A 9,651-nucleotide genomic window follows, 5' to 3' on the forward strand; every position below is an offset into this window, starting at 1 on the left:
TGCTTTAAAATACCAGGAAAAAAGGGCATTGGGAATGCTGGCATACAAGAGCTGGGTTAGCTAAAGTGAAGATTTCTAGAAAGTAAAGTCCAAAAATTAACTGGTAAGTGGTAGAGTTGGGAGGAACTCCAAGGATCATCTAGTCCAGCCCATGGCAATGGTGGATTCTGCTGCAGCTCAAGCATCTGGGACAGATGTTTCCCCAGTTTTGCCTTAAAAACTTCCCAAGAAGGAGACTGTGAATCTTAATGAATCAGTTCCAACCTCTAGCTGCTCTTTCCTTAGGTATAACCTGAATCATGCCTGTATTTGGGGCTACCCGTGCTATGAGCAAAATGTCTTTTCAGAGGCACCGATCTGTGTGTACCCTTTACTGATGGTCTGCTTCTTTCCACCCACCCACCCACCACCCATCCCAGGACCGAGCCGTTTTTATTCTGTACAACAAAACTGGGAAGCAGTGTCTGGAATTAAAAATCTGGGAAGGGGGGAGTTTGTGTTGGAAAGGGAAACCCTGCCTCCACTGATGCAGCCCCTCTTTCTCCCCTTCAAATGCTACTGGGAAGTTGCAGCATGGAGGGCAGGGTGGAATCTGTGCTCTGGTCCTCTATTTTGTGAGAAGGGCTTGGGTGCAGGGACTCATCGTATCCTTGGTACTATCCTAGAAAAATCTGCTGGGGCACATGTTACAGAATCAGGTCCTGTGATGGTTCCCAAATAAGGCAGCTTTTCCCAAAAAACTGCATAGAATGAGTTTTGTTCTAATCTAACCCCTCCCTCCCACTGTGTGCTTGTTAAAGGGGTACTTTATGGCTCTCATCCATTAATTATTTGTACCCGCTGGCACCAAAGAGAAATGCTGACTTAGAGAGGACAGCTCTTCTGTTTCATTTCAATGGGACAACTCGCTCTGGAACCATGCACGCATGTGGCTTTTCAAAAGGCTTTTGCAGAGCCAGGGCCTGGCTCTGCTAATGTGCAGGGTTGGGGGTGGTGTTTGGGCAGCGATGGCTCAGCAGGTCAAACACAATGCGTTTGTTGGCTCAGCTCCTGGACAGAAGATTCAGTTGCGCTGCTTGCTTTAACAGCCCTTGTGAACTGTTCCTAGCTCTGGAGATAATTATGCCCTCGGGATTTGGTTTGCAGTCAGTGGAAATCTTTCTAGTGACTTTGATGATCTTTCCATTGAGCTCCTTAGACCAACTGGCTTAGCCCCGGTGAGCTATAGCCAGTACTCCCCTTTAAATCATTGTAGATACAGCTATTTGCTCTGAAAATTTCATGATACTTATGCTTGAGCACAGCACCATGTGAATGTCATAGAATGGATTTGACTTTTGTATCCTATCTCCTTTTTTAGCTTAGCCATAAGTAGTAAACCTAGTAATTCTTTTTATCAAGGTTAGTGCCTAGAGACCTCGACATAACTGGCTCTCTACTGTGCAAGGCACTTTATATGCATATCTATAAAGGAGCCCCTCTCTGGAAGGCTTTACAATGCAAACCTTCCAGGTAGAAACAGGGTTGCAGAGAGAGGAAGGGACTGGAGTGAAGTCTGCAAGAGGCCCGGGGCAGAGCTGGGAGTTAAATCCAGGGGTTCAGAGTCCCAGCTAAGTCACCCAGCCCACTGGACCTTGCTGCCACATGCTGCTTCTTCACACATGGGAAGACTGACAGGCTGGGCATAAACGCTTCTGTTGTTTGTATAGCTTCCTGTGTGCAGTACAAAGCTCGCTGTCCTCTCTTTTTGTACCTGCTGCAGGTCTGCGAGGATGAGACACCTGGATGCCTGGATCTGGATAGCAGTAGTGCTGATAGCTCTCTTCAGCGATGCCGCGTTCTGCCGCAAAGGTGGAGGAGGAAGGAGCAGTGGGAGAGGCAGTGTGAAAAGTGGAGGGCTGCGTGGAGGCTTCCAGTCCTTAGCCAAGAGCAGCAGCAGCAGCCTGAGCAAGGAGAGCAGCCCGAAACGTGGCACAAAAATGGCAGGAGTGGCTGCAGCTGGTGCTGCCGTCGGGTACGGCATGGGTTTGCTGGGGCGGTCCCGAGCAGGACACGGCACTTCTGGGGGAAAGCAGATGACGCAGAGTGGCTTTTACTACCCCAACTGGTCTGAGCCCTTCGCCAAAGGAGAACTGTATAATCAGGCACCAAAAGGTGCTCAGGCTTTTACTACCCTCATCCTGTCTCTGATTCTGTGCTGCCTTAACATCCTTAGGGGCTGAATGATGCCCTCAGCCAAGTGAGCTGAAAAAAAGCAATGAGGAAACAAGGGAGTCAGTGTCATGGTCTCTCTGAAGGGTCTAGTCCGTTTGTAGTTTCTTCTAGGTAGCCCCAGCATGCTGTGCCTTGAGCTGCATGAAGCTTGTTCATGGCTGGACTGCCTTGGGCTTGCTGTTTTACTGTCGATGTATTACAGTGGAGTTGGCTCACAGGACTGGAAAAGGACAGGGGCATGGGGTTCTCCATGCTCTAGTCTGTCTCTTAGTCCTAAGGCAGGGCAGAGACCCGGTGGGGTTTGCACAGTTGCATGTAGTTCGTGGGGACTTCTAACTTCTGTAGGCCCCTTTGAGAGTCTCAGCTGAGAATTCGATTGCGGTTCTTCTTGGGATCTATTAAACGACTAGTCAACCTCTAGCTCTAATAAGCAGAGCTCTGTACAGTGAGCAGGCCTCTGCTGCATCTTCAGACAGTTATAGGCCCACATGCAACTGTCTATTCAACTATCATTTGTGAAAACTCCTTAGCTTGAATAAACCTCTGAACACTAGAATAAGGCAGAGAAGCTGGATCTACTAGGGAATGTCACTGGTTGAAATGAAATGTCTAAGACCATGGAAGCCTAGGTTTTTATGCCCTATGTCACTCATTGCCACCAGGCTGGGATCACAGGGTTAGCTTCTGAAAAGTTATGTTGACAGCTTTTCAGAATGAATTGATGAGGGTGCCACCATGTGAGAGGCTGCACAGATAGTAAAGGAGATGGTCACTGCTCTAGGGAGCAGGCAAGCTATACAAGAGACAGAGGTATATCCAAGCTGGGGAGATCAACCATTCATACAAAAAAAAAAAAAAAAAAAAGCCCAAAAAACAGAGCCACAGCTTCCTCACTTAAATTGAAGCAGGCTGAATTGTTTTGTTATATGAAATTTCAAGGAAAATTGACAAAATTCTTCCAGAAAAGTTCAGGTTCTTTCTTGAACCATCATTAATTAGCAAAAAAAGATACATGAAACAAAAAAGCCAAAAGCCGGACTTCTCCCAGGAATGTGCATTTGTACAGAGAGGTATTTGTGCACTTGCAGAGAGGTATTTTTCTTTCGTGATAAAGTGAAATATTCCTCAAATTCAAGGCTGTGTGCAGTGCAGTATTGGCTTTGATTATGGTGCTGGTGTGCAGCTGTACTGACTCATGTTGGGGACGCTGAGCCACTGTCACACCCCACATGTCACCACAGTCATTCTCTGTCTCCTCATGCTGGTACTTCCAGATCTTTGTGACTGGCAGCTATTGAGCTTGTGGAATCTGCACAAAGGGCTGATTGGATAGCTGAGAGCGCCAAGCTCGTCTTGGCGTGAGATAAATGGGACGTGTTTATCTGTAAATCTGCTTTGATGTAAAGATGAATGCTCCGAGTCCTTTTCTATAGCCAAACCGAACTTTAGCCAGGGCCTGACTTCCAGTTACATTCATTATAGTAGTTCCAATTAATTTCAAGAATGTTCTACATTGCCCAGCAGATTTCCAGCACTCACTGAGAACCTCTCCCTAGTTCAGCCATAGCAATATGATATTGTACAGAATAGGACACATGAAATACTTGAAGGATTAAGGAAGGAACATATAGAAACAGAGATGAAATTGTCCCTGGGGCTCTTAGTAAGCTACTACATTTTCCATTGTGTGATTCCACACTTGCAAATACATTAGCTTATTTTCTTCCCTAATAATTAGACACATTTGTCTTTGGTCTATTGCTTTATTCCAAAGAGCAACAGTGCTGTCACGAGCAGCCTAATATGAGGGGGGGACTGGAAGCACGTTATAAACCTGGCTTGCTCACTGCCTCTTCTTATGCTTTGGGACAAATCTCTTGACCTTTGAGGCCTATCATTCCCACACTGTAAAATAGGGATAATGCTACTGACTTACTTCACAGGGGTGCGGTGTATGTGGGGAAGGTTATTTAAAATGCTTCTTTAAAGACAAGAAAAAATTCCTCAAAGCAAAGTGGCTTTATTGCTCTCTATTGGCCTTGGTTTATGGCCACCAATTTAAAATGCTGCTTCTGAAAAATGAAGGAGAGAGAAATGCCCAACAGCAAGAGAGACGTTCAGAGAAATGAATGCAAAGCTGGGAGTCAGGGTGAAATCCTAGTTTTGCTACTGATTTATTACATGGCCCTGGGCAAGTCACTTGAGTTGTCATTCCCCCAGCTGTGGGATGGGGCTGATGCATGCTCACCTACCTCACAGGGGTGTTGCGAGGAGTAATTAGATAACAGCTGATCCACACAGTGGATAGGGCCCTACCCAAGTGCCAAACGGTTTTACTTCTACAGGATGCTGCTCTGACTTGCGCGGTGTTATCAGACCCTTGGATTTTGATGCTTCCTAAGGTGTTGTGACAACTTCCCTGCTAAGTGAATGCACAGGCTCAAGGACCTGTAAGAGAAACTCCTTAACCTCCAATAAAGCTTTGCTTTGAGTCTTTCTCACTCATCGTTATTGTTCTTTCTTCATCTGTTTCCTACCCTACTGCATGCATTAGCACCAGGTTTCCTGCAGCAGGATTTATACTGGGGGTAGGGGGGAAGAAATTTTCCCAATATAATTGGGATGAGAGACCATTTGTCTTCTGTCATTTGCAAATTCCTTTGGATGATGCTCCATCCCCCTTGAGTGCAGAGGCCTGGCATGAGGCTGATCTTTTACAGAAGTCCCACTCTGGATCTCAAAACAGGGATCTTAATGTGTTGTGTTGGCTTCTTATGAACAAGCCTATAAGATGTATGCTTCCAAACAGCTGCTGTTTACTTCTTATCATCTTGCTACGTTTTTGATTTTTTTCAGGTGAATCTCATTAGCTTTTTATCCACTAGGAGCCTTTCCTGACCCTCCGTTTCCTCTGAAACCTTCCAAACACTCAGGAGAGCAAAGCTGGCAATCCACAAAATAAGTGCAGCTTCTTGCATGTCATTCTTGTAGCCAGAGGTTTTCTTCAAAAACTGGTTGAACTGATGGGAAACCCTAAACAGAGGGTGATTCCTGCTTTCTCTGAAACCTATAAGCTCTCTTTTCTTGATCTCGCCGAACACGGAAAGAGAACCACTCAGGAGTCTCAGGGTAGCTAAGATAGAGGATCTATTCATGCTAGAAACAAAGAGAACAGACAGCCCAACCCAGACCTTGGCAAAGCGGGCAGCTGCCTGGACAGAAAGGGGGCCTGGAAATGGTAATTTGTTTTCCATTGTCTGATTATTATTATCATTATCTCTGGCAAAGTGGGGCCCAATAGTAAAAGTTTGCCTGCAGCTGCCAGGAGTTTAGGTACGATACTGGCCCAACCAATACACGAGTGAGCCTAGAAAAGAGATGTCCTTGAGCCTGGCCATCTTCCACAAGAAGGTATGGCTTATGTTTCTTTCCAGCTCAGGCTCTATGCATGCAGGTTTCAGAAAGTGTTTGGAAGAGATTTTGATTGCTCTAGAGAGAAAGAGAGAGATGGTTGCAGGTCTTGAAGGCACAGCTGCTTAGGTTGGTAGCACAAATCTGCGCTTGTTTCCTGATAGTGCTGTAGCATCCTTGGGCTGGATGGATGACTGGCAAGAGACTGAATGGCTGCTCTGTTGGAGTGAGTGAATCTAGCCAATCCTGTGTCCTATGGTGGTAAGCTACCACAGATCCTCTGGTAAATCACCTTGAGCCTGACAATGGTTTGAATATTATTGGTACCTGGTTTTTGCCTACATGCAGCACTACTGACTGTGGAGAGGTGCTTTTCCAGTCAAAATAAGTAGGCCTCGTATAGTGATGGAAGAGAACCTTAATTCTGCCCTGTAAAGAGCCAGCAAAACTCAATTGCCTGATTCATTTTCAAGACTTGCACTGAGATAGTCAAAATGCTTTCACCACCATGAACCAATTAGTGCTTCCTTGAAGACGCAAGTTAGATGCTTGCTTGATAAAATGGGGGACTGGAAGGCAAAGCTGGGAGCTCTGAATAAATACTAAGGGTGTGGGATGGGTTTGTTGCCAGGCCCAAGATCTTAAATTGGGACAAGTTCCCATTATGAAACAGTTTTCAGTATTTTTATTTATTTATTTTGACAACTGAAAGGTAGGGTTCCAACATGCATTTTTCCTACTGGAATTCACTGATTTGCTAGTAAATGTTGGAGTGCAAATATCTAGCAATGGCAGTTCTTGCTAAACACTTATTTTTTCCCTCAGAAACTTGAATGTTTCTGCAAGTGTTATGGGTGAAAATCCCAGCACTTAGTTCTGATCTGTTCTCTCTGCTTCCCCCCTTGTGGCCTGATGGTTGTTTATGTGACTATTTAATGAAAGGATTCTTTTAATTTTAGATTTAAAAAAAAAATCCAGACAATCACCATTTGCTAGTAGCTCCCAAATGTAGTTCATTTTAAAGTGCAACATTGTGGATAAATAGGCCCTGTTAATCCCAGCTGCCTTTATCCTGTTCTCTGTAGATATGGGATCAAGCGCTTTAGAAATAATCATGTGCATTGCACAGCCATGAGATGAGCTAACAGGGACTACTGGGAGCATTCAGTATGATGAGTAATTCTCCAGGTTGTGTTTTGCAGAGCTAAATTTTTTTTCTCTATGAAGAGAGTAGTTTCCTATTACTGACTTCAATAGGATCAAATGGAGATTGATGCAACATCGCATGAAAGGGCAGAGAGAGAGGGATCTGCTTCTACCTTTGGAAAACTCCACTAGATGTGGTTACGCAAACTTGTTTTTGTTAGGTTCTCATCAGGAAATTCACAAATGCCAGGATGACTTACACACCTGGGTCCATGTGGCAATTCTCCTATAATTGAGTTCATGGGGGGTGGAGGGAAGGAATATAAATCAAGGGCTGCACATTGCAGTTTTTAATTGGGCAAACTCTTATTGGAGTTAGTGAGGACTTTGGCAAGAGTAATTCCAAAGAGTAATGTGTTGGGGTTTTTTTGAAAGGAATAAAGAATTGCCAAGGTGAATGGGACCTTTGGTTCACTGAGTCTGTGACACCACTCTCTCCGATTAGCTGCTTCTGGATGGTGTTATCATGAAATATCTGCCCAACAGAAAACTTCTTTCAATTAGGGCCATGAAATACTTGGGTTTGTTGTATCCTATCCAGTGTTCCACTCAGCGCAGGAAATGCCTAATGCTGCTTTTAAGTTAATTAGGGTTTGATTAATTCCTCAACTCCCTACCCCCAAAACATTACCAGAAAGGAGGGTAGGAAGTCATCTCTCAGACCAAGTCATGCCTCAGTGCTTCTCACCGACAGCTGTCCTTTACAACTCCAGAATGCCTGAAGTCAGTGACAGTAGTCGAGTGTATACATGTGGTGGGGAACCTGTAAAAACACTACCAGGTTTTTACCATCCAAATTACATTTTTCACTGATGCTTGCAAACATCATCACGACCAGCTGTACTGCTGAGGGTGGTGGAGATGCATATTTTTTTTGAAACAAGGGACCACATTTGCAAATATACATTTGATAAGATTTTTTTCCCCTTGTAATAATAATGAGGATGGTAGTTAAACTTAAAAGAGTTGAATAAAGAATATCTTCTGCCCTCTACCTCTATGCTTACTGTACACAAGACGCTCATTTTCCTTTGCTCTCCTCAAGTCTTTGAAGCAGCTTTTAGGTACTGACTTAACTAGCACTCAGTAAAATATGCCAAATGAGATCTTGCTAAATGCATAGATGCAGGTTTTGCCTTGAGGTCCCAGGCTGCCTTTTCATGTACCAAAGCCCAAAAGTCTGGTAATGGCATGAGTATGATCTTTCCTTGACTGGAAAAAATCAGTTGCCTCTAAGGCGTTTGGATACTCCCCCAAAAAGGCATGTGGAGAGTAGAGGGAAGGGGAGTGAGGGCATACTTTTTCAAATATTGTGTTCTTGGCTTTATAGGTTAATTACCTTTTAATTAACTAATTACCTAATGGATTACTCAGATGGAAAATTACTGGGTACACACAGTTCTCAGAAAACAAGGGGCTGTGAGACCCTTGAGGTTTTATCACTCCACTTGATAGAGGCTGCCAAGGGATGCCCGATCTTTGTGCAATACCATTAAAGGTGCTTAACTTGTTTCTGAATCATGGGTTACAGTCAATATGGAGAGCCTGTTGCTTCTGTTACTAGCAGCCCCTAATTTGAGCAGAACAGGAAGAGGTGCAGGGGGAAGCAAAGCTGTCATAGTGCCAACGGCAGTACTTTCTGCATCATCAGTTCTACTGTTATGTTGCGGTTTAGCTATGCTTCCTGTTTCTTGCACTGGCATTGTGATATTGCTCTTGGGCAAAGCCTGGGGCCCCTTCCCTTGGCTTTACAAGTATGTGCCCTGTGGCAGCAAAGCAGCAGTGAGGAAGAAACTAGACATGCAGAGAGAGCAGGGGAAAGTATGGGGGTCTGCTCTGAGAGAGGGAGGCTTCTGAAACAGCTGCAACTGCAGACATAAGACATGAATTCTAGCTTTGTCCCCCCTTTGTAAAAGACTGCTCTGTGCAGCACATGGACAGCTAGTGGCTGAGAACTCTTCTGTAGGTAAATACAATTACAGTGAGGGATCAGGGTCCTGTGCTTTTTCCACTGGCTTACGCTTAAGCCCACATCAGATGTCTTTATTCAACACGAGCTGAGCCAAGTAGCAGAAAGAACAAATGCATGACATCTCGGTGGATTAAGAAACCAACATCTTGCGATTTCCACTGCAGGAGTCAGCAAGGTAGAAGGTGAGCATCCTTCCAGTGTACAGGAACTTGCTCACCTGTAGGCCAGCAATGTTCATAATCTGGACTTTGGGGTGCAGTGCATAAGGCATGAGATGATAGCAGGGCTGCGACCTCTGAGGTTTCAAAAGTAGGGCTCAGAACTGGAGCTACATCATAGAAAACATGAACACCGCAGCTAGTAGTGTTTCCCTCAGCTAATGGACAGGATTTTGTGGTTGTTGCTTGTGTAGTTATGGCACACCGGGTGGGTTTCTTCTCTAGCCTGTGCAATGCGGCAGGCTGCCCAGATGCTCCAAGAGTCCCTACAGGGCTGAAAATGGATTGATTTTTCACTAGTGTGACTAACTGAGTGCTGACTGGGGAGAGAGGTGACACATTTACACTCTGTGCACATTTGCCCTTTACACTCCTCTGCCCTTACCTGAAATAAGAGTGAAGATTCTTTTGGGGGCTTTAGGACCACTGACATCCCTGAGACTACACTGAATCCTTGACAACCTAGGTTTTAATGTGCATTTGGTAAATGACTTCTAGGACCCCTTTTCCCTTTCCCGTTTCATTCTTTAGATGCTGGAGACTATACCTGAAGGTCTGTGCAAAGTTTTCATAGATTCATAGATTCATAGATGCCAGGGTCGGAAGGGACCTCAATGGATCATCGAGTCC

Source organism: Crocodylus porosus, unplaced genomic scaffold (assembly GCF_001723895.1).
Source record: "Crocodylus porosus isolate Cpor-Errol unplaced genomic scaffold, CroPor_comp1, whole genome shotgun sequence".
Lineage (NCBI taxonomy): Eukaryota > Metazoa > Chordata > Crocodylia > Crocodylidae > Crocodylus > Crocodylus porosus.